At 44.5% G+C, this 19,223-nt stretch overlaps 1 pseudogene; it reads right to left on the bottom strand.

The window, feature by feature from the left end:
- Nucleotides 1-12,459: 12,459 nt before the first annotated feature.
- Nucleotides 12,460-14,974, bottom strand: LOC137212635 (primary amine oxidase, liver isozyme-like; annotated as a pseudogene).
- Between the last annotated feature and the right edge of the window lie 4,249 nt (nt 14,975-19,223).

Below are 19,223 nucleotides of genomic sequence, written 5' to 3'. Positions count from 1 at the left end.
GTGTCTTTTTAAAAAAAATTTATTTTATTTATTTATTTATTTATTTTTGGCTGCATTGGGTCTTCGTTGTTGCGCATGGGTTTTCTCTAGTTGCATCAAACAGGGGCTACTCTTCGGTGTGGTGTGCAGTCTTCTCTTTCTGGTGGCTTCTCTTGTTGTGGAGCACAGGCTCTAGGCGCATGGGCTTCAGTAGTTGTGGCACGCGAGCTCAGTAGCTGTGGCTTGCGGGCTCTAGAGTGCAGGCTCAGTAGTTGTGGCGCACGGGCTTAGATGTTCCACAGCACGTGGGATTTTCCCGGACCAGGGCTCAAACCTGTGTCCCCTGCATTGGCAGGCGGATTCTTAACCACTGCGCCACCAGGGAAGCCCTGCATGTGTCTTTTTGAATTATGGTTTTGAATGGGTATATGCCCAGTAGTGGGATTGCTGGGTCATATGGTAATTCTGTTTTTAGTTTTTTAAGGAACCTCCATACTGTTCTCCATAGTGGCTGTATCAACTTACATTCCCACCAATAGTGCAAGAGGGCTCCCTTTTCTCCACACTTTCTTCAGCATTTGTTGTTTGTAGATTTTCTGATGATGCCCATTCTAAGTGGTGTGAGGTGATACCTCATTGTAGTTTTGATTTGCATTTCTCTAGAAATTAGTGATGTTGAGCAGCTTTTCATGTGCTTCTTGACCATCTCTTCTTTGGAGAAATGTCTATTTAGGTTTTCTGTCCATTTTTTGATTGGGTTGTTTGTTTTTTTAATATTGAGCTGTGTGAGCTGTTTATATACTTTGGAGATTAACCCTTTGTCCGCTGATTTGTTTGTAAATATTTTCTCCCATTCTGAGGGTTGTCTTTTCGTCTTGTTTGTAGTTTCCTTTGCTTTGCAAAAGCTTTTAAGTTTCATTAGGTCCCATTTGTTTATTTTTATTTTTATTTCCATTACTCTAGGAGGTGGATTGAAAAAGATCTTGCTGTGATTTATGTCAAAGAGTGTTCTTCCTATGTTTTCCTGTAAGAGTTTTATAGTGTCCAGTCTTACATTTAGATCTCTAATCCATTTTGAGTTTATTTTTGTGTATGGTGTTAGGGACTGTTCTAATTTCATTCTTTTACATGTAGCTGTCCAGTTTTCCCAGCACCACTTATTGAAGAGACTGTCTTTTCTCCATTGTATATCTTTGCCTCCTTTGTCATAGATTAGCTGACCACAGGTGTGTGGGTTTATCTCTGGGCTTTCTATCCTGTTCCATCGATCTATATTTCTGTTTTTGTGCCAGTACCATATTGTCTTGATTACTGTAGCTTTGTAGTATAGTCTGAAGTCAGGGAGTCTGATTCCTCCAGCTCCGGTTTTTTCCCTCAAGACTGCTTTGGCCATTCAGGGTCTTTTGTGTCTACATACAAATTTTAAGATTTTTTGTTCTAGTTCTGTAAAAAATGCCACTGGTAATTTGATAAGGATTGCATTGAATCAGTAGATTGCTTTGGGTAGTATAGTCATTTTCACAATATTGATACTTCCAAACCAAGAACATGGTATATCTCTCCATCTGTTTGTGTCATCTTTGATTTCTTTCATCAGTATCTTATAGTTTTCTGAGTACAGGTGTTTTACCTCCTTAGGTAGGTTTATTCCTAGGTATTTTATTCTTTTTGTTGCAATGATGAATGGGATTGTTTCCTTAATTTCTCTTTCTGATATTTCGTTGTGAGTGTATAGGAATGCAAGAGATTTCTGTGCGTAAATTTTGTATCCTGCAACTTTACCAAATTCATTGATCACCTCTAGTAGTTTTCTGGTGGCATCTTTAGGATTCTCTATGTATAATATCATGTCATCTGCAAAGAGTGACAGTTTTACATCTTATTTTCCAATTTCTATTCCTTTTATTTCTCTTTCTTCTCTGGTTGCTGTGACTAGGACTTCCAAAACTATGTTGAATAATAGTGGCGAGAGTGGACATCCTTGTCTTGTCCTGATCTTAGAGGAAATGCTTTCAGTTTTTCACCATTGAGAATGATGTTTGCTGCGGGTTTGTCCTGTATGGCCTTTATTATGTTGAGGTAGGTTCCCTCTATGCCCACTCTCTGGAGAGTTTTTATCATAAATGGGTGTTGAATTTTGTCAAAAGCCTTTTCTGCATCTATTGAGATGATCATATGGTTTTTATTCTTCAATTTGTTAATATGGTGTATCACATTGATTGATTTGTGTATATTGAAGAATCCTTGCATCCCTGGGATAAATCCCACATGATCATTTTATATGACCCTTTTAATGTGTTGTTGGATTCTGTTTGCTAGTATTTTGTTGAGGATTTTTGCATCTATATTCATCAGTGATATTGGTCTGTAATTTTCTTTTCTTGTAGTACATTTGTCTGGTTTTAGTATCAGGGTGATGGTGGCCTCATAGAATGAGTTTGGGAGAGTTCCTTCCTCTGCAATTTTTTGGAAGAGTTTGAGAAGGATGGGTGTTAGCTCTTCTCTAAATGTTTGATAGAATTCACCTGTGAAGCCATCTGGTCCTGGACTTTTGTTTGTTGGGAGATTTTTAATCACAGTTTCAATTTCATTACTTGTGATTGGTCTGTTCATATTTTCTATTTCTTCCTGGTTCAGTCTTGGAAGGTTATACCTTTCCAAGAATTTGTCCATTTCTTCCAGGTTGTCCATTTTATTGGCATAGAGTTGCTTGTAGTCGTCTCTTAGGATGCTTTGTATTTCTGCAGTGTCTGTTGTAACTTCTCCTTTTTCATTTCTAATTTTATTGATTTGAGTCCTCCCCCTCTTTTTCTTGATGAGTCTGGCTAATGCTTTATCAATTTTGTTTACCTTCTCAAAGAACCAGCTTTTAGTTTTATTGATCTTTGCTATTGTTTCCTTTGTTTCTATTTCATTTATTTCTGCTCTGATCTTTATGGTTTCTTTCCTTCTGCTAACTCTGGGTTTTGTTTATTCTTCTTTCTCTAGTTCCTTTAGGTGTAAAGTTAAATTGTTTATTTGAGATTTTTCTCGTTTCTTGAGGTAGGCTTGTATTGCTATAAACTTCCCTCTTAAAACTGCTTTTGCTGTATGCCATAGGTTTTGGATCATCGTGTTTTTGTTGTAATTTGTCTCTAGGTATTTTTTAATTTCATCTTTGATTTCTTGGTTATTTAGTAACGTATTGTTTAGTCTCCATGTGTTTGTGTTTTTTACGTTTCTTCTCCTGTAATTGATTTCTAACCTCATAGCATTGTGGTCAGAAAAAAAATGCTTGATATGATTTCAATTTTCTTAAATTTACTGAGGCTTGATTTGTGACCCAAGATGTGATCTATCCTGGAGAATGTCCCTTGTGCACTTGAGAAGAAAGTGTAATCTGCTGTTTTTGGATGGAATGTCCTATAAGTATCAATTAAATCTATCTGGCCTATTGTGTCATTTAAAGCTTGTGTTTCCTTATTAATTTTCTCTTTGGATGATCTGTCCCTTGGTGTACGTGAGATGTTAAAGTCCCCCACTATTATTTTGTTACTGTCGATTTCCTGTTTTATAGATGTTAGCAGTTGCCTTATGTAATGAGGTGCTCCTATGTTGGGTGCATATATATTTATAATTGTTGTATCTTCTTCTTGGATTGATCCCTTGATCATTATGTAGTGTCCTTCCTTGTCTCTTGTAACATTCTTTATTTTAAAGTCTGTTTTATCTGATATGAGTATTGCTACTCCAGCTTTCTTTTGATTTCCATTTGCATGGAATACCTTTTTCCATCCCCTCACTTTCAGTCTGTATGTGTCCCTAGGTCTGAAATGGGTCTCTTGTAGACAGCATATATATGGGTCTTGTTTTTGCATCCATTCAGCAAGCCTGTGTCTTTTGGTTGGAGTATTTAATCCATTCACATTTAAGGTAATTATCAATTTGTATGTTCCTATTACCATTTTCTTAATTGTTAGGGTTTGTTTTTGTAGGTCCTTTTCTTCTCTTGCGTTTCCCACTTAGAGAAGTTCCTTTAGCATTTGTTGTAGAGCTGGTTGGGTGATGCTGAATTCTCTTAGCTTTTGCTTCTCTGTAAAGCTTTTGATTTCTCTGTTGAATCTGAATGAGATCCTGCTGGGTAGAGTAATCTTGGTTGTAGGTTCTTCCCTTTCATCACTTTAAGTACATCATGCCACTCCCTTCTGGATTGTAGAGTTCTGCTGAGAAATCCGCTGTTAACCTCATGGGAGTTCCCTTATACGTTATTTGTTGTTTTTCCCTTGTTGCTTTCAGTAATTTTTCTTTGTCTTTAGTTTTTGTCAATTTAATTACTATGTGTCTTGGCATGTTTCTCCTTGGGTTTATCCTGCCTGGGACTCTCTGTGCTTCCTGGACTTGGGTGGCTATTTCCTTTCCCAAGTTAGGGAAGTTTTTGACTATAATCTCTTCAAATATTTTCTCAGGGTCCTTTCTCTCTCTCGTCTCCTTCTGGGACCCCTATAATGTGAATGTTGTGTTTAATGTTGTCCCAGAGGTCTCTTATGCTGTCTTCATTTCTTTTCATTCTTTTTTCTTTATTCTGTTCCATGGCAGTGAATTCCACCATTCTGTCCTCCAGGTCACTTATCCATTCTTCTGCCTCAGTTATTTTGCTATTGATTCTTCTAGTGGATTTTTCATTTCAGTTATTGTTTTGTTCATCTCTGTTTGTTCTTTAATTCTTCTAGGTCTTTGTTAAACATTTCTTGCATCTTCTTGATCTTTGCCTCCATTCTTTTTCTGAGGTCCTGGATCATCTTCACTATCATTATTCTGAATTCTTTTTCTGGAAGGTTGCCTATCTCCACTTCATTTCGTTGTTTTTCTGGGGTTTTATCTTGTTCCTTCATCTGTACAAAGTCCTCTGCCTTTTCATTTTGTCTATCTTTCTGTGAATGTGGTTTTCCTTCCACAGGCTGCAGAATTGTAGTTCTTCTTGCTTCTCCTGTCTGCCTTTTCCTGCCTTTCAGTTTTAACATTGTTTAAGTTTTTGGGTGCTCCTTTTAAAGTAGCTCCAATGATGTGGTGCCTGACTTTTAATGATTTAATAGAAGTAAATGATTCATTATTGCCAGAAGGAAAAAGATAAATGTGTTCATATCTTTTTTAATTAAAAAAATTTTTTAGGGCTTCCCTGGTGGCGCAGTGGTTGAGAGTCCGCCTGCCGATGCAGGGGACATGGGTTTGTGCTCCAGTCTGGGAAGATCCCACATGCCACGGAGTGGCTGGGCCCATGAGCCATGGCTGCTGAGCCTGCGCGTCCGGATCCTGTGCTCCACAATGGGAGAGGCCACAACAGTGAGAGGCCCGCGTACCGCAAAAAAAAAAAAAAAAAAAAAAATTTAAATTGAAGTACAGTTGATTTATAATGTTTCAGGTGTACAGCAAAGTGATTCAGTTAAGAATATATATATATATTCTTTTTCAGATTCTCTTCCATTATAGGTTACTACAAGATATTGAATATAGTTCCCTGTGCTATACAGTGGGTCCTTATTGTTTATCTATTTTGTATACAGTAGTGTGTATCTGCATATCTTTTTTAAAAATAAATTTTATTTATTTATTTTTGGCTGCATTGGGTCTTTGTTGCTGCGTGCAGGCTTTCTCTAGTTGCAGCGAGCGGGGGCTACTCTTCGTTGCGGCGCACGGGCTTCTCATTGTGGTGGCTTCTCTTGTTGCAGAGCATGGACTCTAGGTGCTCAGGCTTCAGTAGTTGTGGCATGTGGGCTTCCGTAGTTGTGGCTCACGGGCTTAGTTGCTCCGTGACATGTGGGATCTTCCTTGGCCAGGGCTCAAACCTGTGTCCCCTGCATTGGCAGGTGGGTTCTCAACCACTGCACTACCAGGGAAGCCCAGTGCATATCTTTTTAATTAAAATATTTTCATAAGTAATGTATCCACATGGTTAAAGTAAAAATTCAGAGTTTGAAAGATCATTCAGTGAAGTGAGTTCTTCCTTCCACCTCTGGGCATCTTCCAAACATGGGTGCTGCCAAGACCCAGCTGAGACCTGAGGTACACCAGGAGTCACAGAAGCACCTCACAATTCTCAAGTGGAAGGCAGCTCCCTGCCCAGAGCCTGGCATCCAGCTGTGATCCAGATTGGGAGAGGGGGTCATCCCTTCCACCCTCTTCTGTTCCACCTACTGTTTTTCTCCCCCAGCTCTGCCCTGTAGTCCTTTAATCAACTCTTTAATTTTCAGAATTTTCATCCTAACCAAAACACCCATGTTGTATAGTCAGTTATTAGTCCTTTCCTCTTCCGGAGCCCAGTTGGGGGACATAATTAGGAAATTAGTAGTCTCGGACCCTGTTAACCTATACCTTACCCCCTCTGAGAGCTCCCAAGTATGGACTGTGATGCAGAGAAAGAGGAAGAGGTGAGGCCCAGAATTGTCATGAAAACAAACAATGAGGTTTCCTCACCCTGCAAGAGCGCCTTGGAGAGCGCCAAGGAACTATTCTGAGCTATGAAAACACAGCAGGGCTCTGCTAGGAAATAAACAGCTGTCTGTCCTGCCAACGCCTGTCTCTCTGGACTCAAGTCCTGACGGTGTCTGATCTCTAGCCAGCAAGTAGGAGAGACAGGGAAGAGGGCGAGGAGAGCGTAGTGTGCCTCCCTCCTTTAGGATGGAAAGGAAAGCTTGTTTTATTTTTAAGATTTTAAAGATTTTCTTCACTTTAGTAGGTTGGAAGTGGAAGGAGGGAAGTGCCAGGGTCATGTAAGTCCAGGGGATCCCTCCAACCTTGAATTCCAGAGAGCAGGGTGTGAGCTGCTCCGTCCTCAGCCTTGTGCAACTTCAGCCTCCTCTGCTCTACTGGGAAGGAAACATGATCTTCTCGCTGTAAGGTCTGCTGGTTGACCTCTTCTCACCCTTCTTCTTTGTTAATTTTTGGCCACATCTGACACTTTCGACAGACGAAACACTCACCCTCACCCTCACTGTTTCCAGTGTCTCTCCACCAAGCTCTACTCTCCTTTCTCTCCTTCCTCCTCCCACCATCAGCATGTTGTTAGGTGCCCCCTTGGCCACCACCTGGCTGCTGTATACATTCCCCAGATCTATGAGTTCCGTCCAGACCAGTCGTTCCTCCAGACTTCCTTGCTTTGTAAATGCATCTCTTCCTCCTCTGCCATCCTACAGGCACCGAGCCTGGCAATCTTTGAGTCATCCTTGTTGCCTCCTCATCAGGTCTTGTTTGATTTTCTACTCTGGTGGCCACTCGTCAATCCCTCTGCCTAGACCTGCAAGTCCCTTTGTTACCTAATGATGGCCTATGCCCCTTCTCACTCCCCTACCTGAGCCATCCTACAGACCACTGGCAAAGGCAAAGGAGTCTTCTTTATTAAAAAAAATTTATTTATTTTTTAATTTTTGGCTGTGTGGGGTCTTCATTGCTGTGCGCGGGCTTTCTCTAGTTGTGGTGAGTGGGGGCTACTCTTCGTGGAGGTGCGCGGGCTTCTCACTGCGGTGGCTTCTCTTGTTGCGGAGCACGGGCTCTAGGCACACGGGCTTCAGTAGTTGTGGCATGCGGGCTTTGGTAGTTGTGGCTCATGGGCTCTAGGGCACAGGCTCAGTAGCTGTGGCGCACGGGCTTAGTTGCTCTGCGACATGTGGGATCTTTCCAGACCAGGGGTCGAACCCATGTCCCCTGCATTGGCAGACAGATTCTTAATCACTACGCTACCAGGGAAGCCCCCAAAGGAGCCTTCTTACAATACAGTTCTTTCCATTTATCACCCAGAAAACATCCCGTGACTCCCCACTGCCTTCAGAATGAAGTTCAAACTCAAGCTCACCCACAATCCGACCCCAGGTTATCTTTTCAGCCTTATGTCTTGCAGCTCCCCTTCATGGACCCCTCATTCCAGATACACTAATGGTCTTGGATTTCCCAAACATGCCCTGGTTTGCCTAACTTGGCTCTTTCCTCCAACTGGAATATAATTCCTCCCATCTCCACATGTCCAGGTTCTAAACATACTTCAAAGCCAAGCTAATAAAGCCTTCCCAACCCACTGATGCCCACCCCTCATCAGCTATAAAGGATCAGTCTGACCTGAGCTCCCCTAGCCCTTAACCATTCCTACCTTAGGTCACTCAGCACGTTCAAACCTTGCATTACAGTTGTTTGCATATTTCTTAACCCTTTTCCTATTATCCTGAGCCCTGAGGGCCAAGAAATCATCCCTTCCAGCACCCAGAACAAAGTTCTGCTTGCATATCTGGGGCCAGTATGGTAGCTTGGTTAGATGCCTGCAGTGGTTCCTCCCATTGCTGATATATATCCCTTTGCACTGTGACTTTGACTCTTTTCCTGTCAAAACGTGACGTTTATGTCTCCATCCTTTGAATCTGGGGTTGATCTTGTGCCTTGGCCAATGAGACATTAGCAGATGTGATGTAAGCAGAGGCTTGAAAAGCATTCGCTCACTAGGATTTGTTCTCTTTGAGCTACAGCTGGAACCCTGGATCACAAAGGGGAGAAGTCCAGGCTGGCGTGCTGAAGACACACTGCTGTCATGTGTGGCATGTCTGACAACTGGCCCCAGCTCCAGACCTGTGAGTGAGGCCATCTTAGACCATCCAGCTCCAGTCCATCTGCCGGGTATCTGCAGCCACAAGAGTGATCCCAGGAGACTCCAGAAGAACTGCCGAATGAGCCCCGCTCAGAGGGCCGACCTACAGAATAATGAGCAAATAAAATGGTCTGTTGTTTTAAGCCACTATTTTCCAGGGTGGCTTGCTGTGCAGTAACTGAAACACCCAATAGATGCTGGTTAATAAAATATCAAATAAGGGAAAATTCCCTGGTGGTCCAGTAGCTAAGACTCTGAGCTTCCATGGCAGGGGGCCGTGTGGTATGGCCAAAATAAAATAAAATAAATTATTAAAAATATCCAATAATAACTAACATTCAGTGAGCATTCACTATATGTCAAGAACTAGTCTTGGAAAATTACATGAACTGATTCATTTAATCCTCATAAAAATCCGGAGGTAGATTTTATTACTGTTCCCATTTTACAGGTGAGAAAAGTGAGGCACAGAGAGGTTATATAACTTGTCCAAAGTCACACCTGCCAAACCCCAGCAATCTAGCTCCAGAAACCATACTACAAAACACTATACCATGTTGCAGAATGAGGAAAACTTTAACTCATTGCTTTGCTGCCTCAGAAACACCCTTCCTTACATACATGCCGAATTCTATAGCATTTTGGGGTCCAACGTCCAGTCTATGCTTCAAACCCTCCCATACCACGCACCCTTGGGCCTACCCCAGGCTCTGGATCCTTCCTACCTGTTTCACGGAAAACCCAGTGTGGGGGAACTAATTTACAGACCTGCCAATGTCTACCTACTCAGAAACTTTTCTGTCCCATCTCCTCCCTCCTGCAACCTTGGCTGGGCTGCTGGTTCCAGCAGTGCAGGTCTCATCTGGAAAGGAAATATTCAGGCTAGTGTGTCAGCGTTGCCCTTTGGCCCCGTGTCCCAGCTTAACCTGTGCAGCCAGGGTGATCATTCACTCAGGATCTTTGGGCTTCTTTAGATCTTCCTTTTTGAGGTAGTCAAAGGAGAAACTGGATATGAAATGTTTTTTTTACAAGACAAAGAATTACCTGAATATAACAACTGTCATTATTTCAACAAAGATGTATTTAAGCACCCACAATGGGCATGACACCATTCTGGGCATCAGGCCACCAAGGCCAACAGGACATGGTTCTTGCCCCAGGGAAGCGAGGGGAGGACACATGTCGATGATGAACTAGAGTTCAGCGTGTGAACCTCCAATGCAGGGTTCTTTCCAAAGAACCAAGGGTGCAGGGAGAACAAAGCAACCAGCAGGGAAAATGGGACAGGGATGATATTTGAGTTGGGTTTTAGAGGATGAATAAGCCTTCACCAGATGAAAAAGGGAAGAAGGGGAAAGAGGAAGGAACCAGAGGAGGGAAGGAGGGGAGCACATGGGCAGAGGCATGAGTGGTTGGGAACAGCCTGTTTGGGGAAGGTCCCATGGTTGGGGGCGTCTGGTGGGCAGGGCTTCAGGATGGCAGGAGCTGCTGAATCTGGTCCGTGAATGGCCTAGTATGCTCTGGAGAGAGTGGGAAGCTCTGAAGATTTATAAAGGGCCGTTGGCCAAGGAAAACTATAGGAGGGGGACGGAAGGAAGGTAGGATTCCTGAGTCTGGGCTCAGGAATCTAGTTGCAGAGTCTGTGGCGAGGCCGGTGTGTGCTGTGTCAGGAGAGGCTGGCTGATGTCCCCCGGGACACCCCACGATGGTTTCCTGGTGAATTCACCACAGTCCAAGGGAGGGGCCTAAGTCAGAAACCAGATTTGTCAGCTCACCTGGGGGGATGGTCTTTTAGGGAAGATCTAAATTTACCAGAGTAACACCTGGGAATTCCCGGGCAGTCCAGTGGTTAGGACTCCGTGCTCTCACTGCCGAGGGCCCAGGTTCGATCCCTGGTCAGGGAACTGAGATCCCTCAAGCCTCACGGTGGGACCAAAAATTCCTTTTTAATAAATAAGTAAATAAATACATTTACCAGAGTAACACCTGAAGGCTAATCTCCATTTCCAGTAACTGCTAAAGCAAAAGCAATTATCAGGATACCAATTTACAGAAGATATATATATATATATATCTCATATACCTACATCTATATCTATATAATCATTTACACGACAGCTATAACGGACTTGCCCATTTTCTTTCCATGACTGAGATGTGGTGGGAAGCTGGCCCACTGAGCTGCGAATCAGAGGCAGCAGTTGGTCATGAGTCATGAGAGAGATCTGAGAGGGCCTGGAGCCCTCATCCACGTGGCTATTGTGCCTCCAGGGCTGGACAGTCCTGGCCTTGGGCCGGGTCCTCTGCTCCAGACACAGGTGGATTTTCACTGCCGGGGCAGGCTCTGTAATGCCCCTTTTCTGTGCCGTCTGACAGCCACCTTCTTTTTTAGATTCTTGGTCATGCTCCTCTGGCAGGTTTGGAACTGAACTGCTATCCCAGGGTTTTCTCAACCTTGGTTTCACGTTAGAATCAGCTGGGGGAAATTCCAAAGCTGCTAATGTCTGAGCGTCACCCCCAGAGATTCTAATTTTATTGGGCTGAAACGCGGCATGGGTGTGTGGAGTTTTACAAGCTCCTCAGTGATTTCGGTGTCCTGTCAAGGTTGAGAGCCTTTGCTTTAAGGCAACTGCAGATCTCTGTTCTGGTCCACTGAACGCTGATTTTTCCCCTAGAGGGTCACTTACCATGGATCAGGTGCCAGGTACTTCTCAAGCATGACCTCGTTTAATTCTTTAACCCAGCTCTGCCTTCGCCCCATCCCCATCCGAGCACTTTTCACCATATGCTGCTGCAAGTCTCGATGGGAACGTGTCTCCTACTGCGTTTAGTCTTTAGGTGAAGGTCCCTTTGCCAGAACTCAATGCCTTCCCGGCTCACCTGGTTGAGCCTGGGTCCAGGCAGTTCCTGCAGGAAATGATGGGACTTCCGTGTGGTCTGAGCTTCCAGTTTCCCTCTGGTCACAAGCTGAGTTGGATCCAAGTCTCTGTTCCCTGAACTCCCCTCTGGCCAGGGCCTGCCCACTCAGTGTCCTTCCCTAGGGCTGGGTCTGTGGCCTGGGCTTCCAGCTGGGGAAGGAACCCCCTCTCTTCCTGACCTCACAGGTCCCTCTAGAAAAGACACTGACAGGATAGGTCAAACTATAGAAGTAGACACTGCACTCCACGTGGGTTCCCTTAGCCTGGAGGCACCTGAGAAAACTCGGTCTTTGAGGTCTACCTCCTCCCCACCCTACTCATGCTCCCACACTCCTTTCTGGAAAATGTCCCAGTTCTTATTTATAGCCATCCAAAGTCCATGCCCCAGGAGGGGCAACAGGGATGTGAGGCCCTGGAGGCTGTTGCCTGACTAGGCGGAGACTGTCCCCACTGGGACACACCTGGCTCCACAGTCCCCTGTATGCCCAAGGCTTCCCCATCCCAGGGACAGAGGAGGACACCAAAGCTGAGGGGATTTGGGGTGGGGGATTATAGGACCTGAGGGGACTTCCAGCAGGGACTTCCCCCCAGGACCTCAGAGGGAAATACCAGGGAGTAGAAGCTGAAGTAGCAAGAGGAGGGGAAGGACAAGGGGAAGAAAGGAGAGAGAAGGAGGAAGCTAGGGTGACAGGGAATTGAGGGAAGCACCTTCCTAAGATCTTGGACACAGGCCTAGTGGGGACCCTGTCCTGGGGCTCCAGAGAACAGCTAGTCTCTAGATGCCTCACCTTCATATTCAAGACCCAGGGCAAAGGAGGAGCTGGGGAGGCCCAAGAAACTTCTGAATGTACTTAAGGTAACTGAATTGTACATTTTAAAATGGCCAAATAGTACATTTTATGTTGTGTATAAGTATGTTGCATAAAAGTTTAAGTCAAAGTTTTATGTTATGTTATGCAAAAAAAAAAAAAAGAAAAGAAAGGAAATGGTACAGTTACTTTGGAATGGTGTCTGGCAGCTCCTCAAAACGTTAACCATAGATTACCATAGGACCCAGCAATTCAGCTCCCAGGTATATACCCAAGAGAAATGAAGGCATTGTCCACATGAAAACTTGTATACAAATGTTCATAGCAGCACTATCCGTAACAACCAAAGAGTGGAAACAAAATACGGTCTATCCATACAATGGAATATTATTCGTCCATGAAGGAATGAAGTACTGATTCCTGCTACAACATGGGTGCCCCTCAAAAACGCTACACTGAGTGAAAGAAGCCAACCTCAAAAGACCACTTATTGTATGAATATATTTATATGAAACTTCCAGAATCTAGGCAAATCTGTAGTGACAGAAAGGTTAGTGGTTGCCTAGAATTGGGAATGGGTTGGAGGGAAATAGGAAGTGACTACTAACAGATTTTGGAGTTTCTTTCTGGGGTGATGAAATTGTTCTGGAATTAGATAGTAGTCATTGTTGCACAACTTTATGAATATATTAAAACCCATTAAACCTGTACATGTTAAAAGGGCGAATTTTATGGTATATGAATTACATCTCATTTTAAAAATAAGATTAAAAAACTGTTAAAAAAAACAGGAGTCTTCTGGGAAAAGTATGGCCATCACTTTAGACTCCTGGCTGACCATTCCTCTCTACTCTTCGACAGGAACCCAGGAGGTTTGAGGTCAACAAAGGTAAGAACCCCCTGTGTCAGGCATCACAGACTCAGGATGCTCCCAGCAGGGAGGGGGAGGGAAGAGAGGATGGTGCGAGAGAGAGGACTGCCCCATCCAGTGCCCCTCCCCTCCCCTCCCCACACTCCCTGGCCCTGGGGCCCCAGCCACATTCCCCATCCATCTAGTTGTGGGAGGAGGCAGGGAGGTGGGCGGCACAGCCTGGGGGAGGCAAGCCAGGCGGTTGACCTCACAGGCCCCAGCATCCTGGTCCTCCCGGAAGTAGATGGAGTCGGCAGAATCGATGGAGGGGTCCTGGTCAAAGAAGTTGTAGGGTCGGAGGAAGAAGCCCACGCTGTTCCCCACAGTCACTGTGTTGGGAATGTCCTCTGCATGGGGGATGTGCAGGAAACCGGTTGTCACCCAGGCCACCAAGTCCTAAGGGGGCGAAGAAAGAGGATCATGAGGTCTGGCTTTGTTAAGGGCATGTCCGCCTCCCCCAGTGGCCTTGTATGGGAGGGCTGAGTTCAGCAGCCCAGGAAAAATGTGACATCATAGCGCTTTCTTCCTTAGTGGGTTCTAAAGACCCTTAGAGGAATCTGGCTTGGGAGAGAGTAAGGAGGTTCATCCTTGCTCCTCCGGCCTCCCCCCTCATGCCCACTCCCTCCCCCTCAACTCACCTGCCCAGCAATGGTCTCGTTGTTGAGGAAGTCAGTGAAGTCCAGGGTGGGGGGTCCAGGGGTCCTTCAAATTATAGATGCTGATGCTTCTGGGCTCCTCCTCCTTCCGCTGGGTCACAGCCAGCTGGTACCTGCAGGGGATTTGGATCAGACCCACAAGGTCGTCGAGCCATCCTGCTGCCTGAAGCTGCACTGAAGAGAGGACACAAAGGGGAAACGAGCATAAAGGTCTGATGTTCTCCAGCCTCTTTATTGTTCTCTGTGCACTTCCCTCTCTCTCTCTCTCTCTCACAAAGTTCCCGCATTTGCTCAATGTCCTGTATCTCAAACATCTACCGGCCCATTGCTCAGACTTCAGGTGGGACTGTCGCTCACGCGTCCATGCAGATGGAAGTCAGGGCCTGGATGCACGTGCACAGACGTGGCCTGATTCCCATCTTAGGTGAATTTCAGTATCCCATGTGCCTGCATTTTAGGGAATATTCCCTCAGATCTGTGCTGCTCTCTTTGTTTTCCCCTCCAACCTTGATTGTGAACACTTTAAACATACAGAAAAGTTAAAAGAATAGTCTAGTGACCATCCTAGATTCCACCTGGAGCATTTTGTCGTATTTGGTTCAGCACATATCTTTCCATTCATTCATCCACGCAGGAGGCTTCATGTTGAGCGGCCTAAGATTGTGGCTGCAGGAGTGTGTGTGTGTGAATGTGTGATCGTGAGTGTGTATATGTACACACACCCATGGGAGGTGGGGGAACCTGGATTCCCAGCAACATGGAGCCTTTTGTACAGTCTGCCTCCCTCAGTGCCTCTCTGGCACCCCGTCACCCACCTTGCCCAGCTCAAGGCTCTCTCCATGGAGCTGTTCTGGGGCAGAGGCTCCCCAGCAAAGCTGACTGTCTGGATGCGGTAGCCCCTCGGGTGCCCCCACTTGTTGCTGTGATTGCTGGCCAGGTACAGGTAGCGAGGGGAGGGGCCTCCCAGGGGGAAGGCGGCCTGCTCCTCCGTCTCCAGCAGCTTCCGGGTCACCTGCAGCCTCTGTGTCCGGTGCTTGGGGCTCCAGGGTACCGCCGTAGGGACAAAAGCCATGTCCTCAGCCCAGACCCAGTTCTCCAGTCCTGCAGGGGTGAAGTGGAGATGGTGGGGGGAAGCGGGGAGGGAGGGCTGGCCATGCAGCTGCCCCCCGCCGCCCCCGGACTCTGTCCCCACCTGGCTTCAGAGTGGGCGCCAAAGAGAAAGCCAGACTGAGTGTGCCCCCTCTTCCCTCCCCTCTCCCCAAGATGTCCCTGATCCAGAGATTTGAAGAAGGTCTTTCTTCTTGATATCATCACTGGTAATAATCCCAGATGCCTTGTGACTGGGCTTCCACTGACCTTCCGCCTCTGAGGAGCTGAAGGGAGGGGGGTTTACCTGAGGTTGGAGCAGTCTAGCAGGCAACGTGCAGGACCAGGTTCTTTCTGACCTGAGGAAAGGGTCTGCCCCTCATATCTGAAGCCCTCTGGCGTCACTAGAACTGCCTTCTCATGAAAATAATCACAGCAGTAGCTCATATTTTTTGAACTTGGAGGAGCTCTGCACAGGCAGTGTGTTGAGGGCTTTACGTGGATTGATGCTTTACTTGCACAACAACCTGATGAAGGAGGAACTATAATTGTCCCCACTGTACAGATGGGACAACTGAGGCTTAGAGAATTTAAATAATGTGCCCCGGTTTGTCACCAAGGGCACGTGGTTAGTTTCATGGCAGTGCTGGGGACCCAGGTCTCAGTCTGGCTCTACACTGCCTACACATCAGTACCCAGAGGAAACCAACACAAAGGGGCTCCACCACACATGGACAGCAGACACGCAGGTCAGAGGGAAGGAGAGTCAGAGCCCAGGCCCAACACGGCTGGAGCTTAGCGGTGTTTTCTATTGCTTGGGGATTGGCAAGGAATAAGGGGCAAGGCCAAAGACATAGTCTGTTGCCTGAATAGTTGGAGTTTTGAATGATTTTATTAGAGTCCAACTAGGTTCTATATTAGGACTCAACTTAAGTGATCTGAGACCAAAGAGCAGTAAACCAAAACATGCCGGAAGCTCCCTCCATACCTTCCAAAGATCAAAGAGAGCAGAGACTGATTAAGCAAACCCTCAGTTTCCCTTTGTGAATTACTGCTCCTAGCCCACACTCCACAGTTTCTACTTGTAGACGACAAAGGCCAAGAGTTCCTTTTCCGGTACATCCACACAAGCAGGCTCACGTGGATAATACTTACAATAATAACTAATACTTCTCTGTGTGTGTCAGGCACCGTTCCAAGTGCTTTAAGAGTTGTCATAGCTTAGATGTAGAGATAAAGAGAGATGTGTGCGTCAGTTAGAATACATACATGTATTTTCTAGCTAAGTCCGATGAGAGAGCCTAAAAGCAATGACATTCCAGTAATAATGAGCACACCTGGTACCCAGATCTTGGTTTCTAAATACTATTCTCCAATAAAAGGAACCAGAGATTCTTGGAGAAGTGGTTGATTTCCGGGCTGGAGCAGGGAAAATACAAGATGTAACTGGAATATCTTGCAGTGCCAGGAAGTAAAGAAGTGCTCAAAAAAGGATGGAGGCATGTCAGGAAGACACAGGAACCAACCTGAAGGCTCTCCCAATGGCCAAAGCTGAAACAATTTAAGGAACAAAATAAATGATAGTATGGGGTTATAACCCTTAGAATAAAATATCCATGAGTCCATACAGTTATGAATAAATAATTACATACATAAATAAAGTAAAAAGGAGGGATAACACTTTCTTAATGGAGAATTCCAATTAATAAATGTATAAAGAATAAGAGAAAAAATGTAAATGGGACAGTAATAATAATTGTTGCAGGAAAAATCCACCAATAGATGCTAAAATTCGTGGGCAAGAGTTTGAGAAGAAAAGAAATAGTATATTTGCATAGCATCAAAAATTTCCCCCAAATATTTATTAACTGAAGACGGAAAAACAGTAACTTTTGCAGTGGAGGAAGCTGCTAAACACCACCTTAACCAAGTACTTGAGGCCAATATCACTGGTAATAAGACATATGGACATCACATACCCCTTGATATGACGCTCTGAGAAGGGTATAAAGTCATTTCTGTGGTTTTCTTACCAAAAAAACCTCCACAAAAACGAAAACACAAGCTCAACCCAATCATGAGAAAATATCAGAGAATCCCAAACTGAAAGACATTCTACAAAATGATTGACTAGTATCTTCTAAAGTGTCAGTTCCTGAAAGACAAGGAAAACCTGAAGACCTGCCAGACTGGAGGAGACCATAAGGAGATAGGACATCTAAGTGCAAGGTGGGTTGCTGGTTTAGATCCCGGAACAGAGAAAGGAAATCAGTAAAGAACTGATGAAATTCTCATAAAGTCTGTAGTTTATAGTATTGTAATAATGTTAATTTCCTGGTTGTGACTGTCCTGTGGTTATGCAAGATGTTAACATTAGGGGGAGCTGGTGATGGGTATGTGAGAACTCTATATAATGTCTGCAACTTTTCTGTAAGTCTAAAGTTATTTCAAAAGAAAAAAATGTTTTTAAATAGTCATCATTAATTCTCACAACAGTCCTATGAGGAATGCACTGTTACACCATTTTTACACTTGAGTAAACTGAGATACGGAGAGGTTAAGCATAAAAATGTTTCAGGTGTGGAGAAAAGGGAACCGTTTTACATTGTTGGTGCGAATGTAAATTGGTGCAGCCACTGTGGAAAACAGTATGGAGGTTCCTTAAAAAACTAAAAATAGAGTTTCCATATGATCCAGCAATCCCACTCCTGGGTGTATAGCCAGACAAAACCGTGATTCAAAAAGATACATGCATCCCTGCGTTCAGAGCAGTACTATTTACAATAGCCAAAACCTGGAAGCAACCTAAGTGTCCATCAACAGATGATTAGATTAAGAAGATGTGATACACACATACATACATACATATATGTACAGATACATACACACACAATGGAATACTACTCAGCCATAAAAATGAATGAAATAATGTCATTTACAGCAACATGGATGGACCTAGTGATTATCATACTAAGCGAAGTGAGTCAGAAAGAGAAAGGTAAATACTATATGATATCACTTATATGTGGAATCTAAAGAACGACACAAATGAACACATCTATGAAACAGAAACAGACTTACAGATATAGAGAACCGACTTGTGATTGCCGGGGGGGAGGGATGGATTGGGAGTTTGAGGTTAGCAGATGCAAACTATTATATATAGAATGGATAAACAACAAGGTCCTACTGGATAGCACAGGGAAATATATTCAGTATCCTGTGATAAATCATAATGGGGGACTTCCCTGGTGGCGTGGTGGTTAAGAATCCACCTGCCAATGCAGGGGACATGGGTTCGAGCCCTGGTCCCACATGCCGCGGAGCAACAAAGCCCGTGCGCCACAACTACTGAGCCTGTGCTCTAGAGCCCACGTGCTACAACTACTGAAGCCCGTGTACTTAGAACCCGTGCTCAGCAACAAGAGAAGCCACTGCAATGAGAAGCCCGGGCACTGCAACGAAGAGTAGCCGCTGCTCACAGCAACTAGAGAAAACCTGCGTGCAGCAACAAAGACCCAAAGCAGCCAAAAATAAATTAATTAATTAATGAATAAAAAAATCATAATGGAAAAGAATATGAAAAAGAATATGTATAACTGAATCACTTTGCTGTACAGCAGAAATTAACACAACATTGTTAAGTCAAGTAAACTTCAATTAAAAAAAACTGTTTCTCTCACATTTTCCAGGAGCCCTCCACTGTGCTCTCCACTCCTCCATTACAACCTCAGCCTACTGAGAGCAGGGATATTGTTTCTTCTGTTACATTGTTTTAGTGCAGTGCTTGGCACAAATACGCATTCGTTCGGTAAATATTTGTTGTTTGCCTGAGTGTAATACGTTGTTATGTGAGAAATTAGAAGTGACAAAATATATGTACATTATGATAGAAATTTGGTGGTAAAATTCTAAAAATGTGTATCAGTATATCATATACATAGTATACGCTGTAATATATTCTAGAGTGCAGATGCACAATTTTAAAAAAGGAAAGACTTTTTTTAAGCATGAGAGAATAACCATCTAAGGGTGAAAATCTCTGAGGAATTTGATGACTTTCACATTTTCTTCTTATACTTTTACATTTTTGATGTTTCAATGACAATTTTTAAATCTAGGCATGGAGACATCAGCCCCCTTTACTGGAATCCTGGCCTCCGCCAGGATGTCTTACCACCTGCGTCCAGATCCACCTTGAAGTGGGCACTGTGGGTGTGGTCAGGCGTGCGGCAGCGGCCCCACCAGCAGCTCAGTCAC

This window comes from Pseudorca crassidens, chromosome 19 (assembly GCF_039906515.1).
Source record: "Pseudorca crassidens isolate mPseCra1 chromosome 19, mPseCra1.hap1, whole genome shotgun sequence".
Taxonomy (NCBI): Eukaryota; Metazoa; Chordata; class Mammalia; order Artiodactyla; family Delphinidae; genus Pseudorca; species Pseudorca crassidens.
This window is presented reverse-complemented; position numbering and strand designations above follow the sequence as displayed.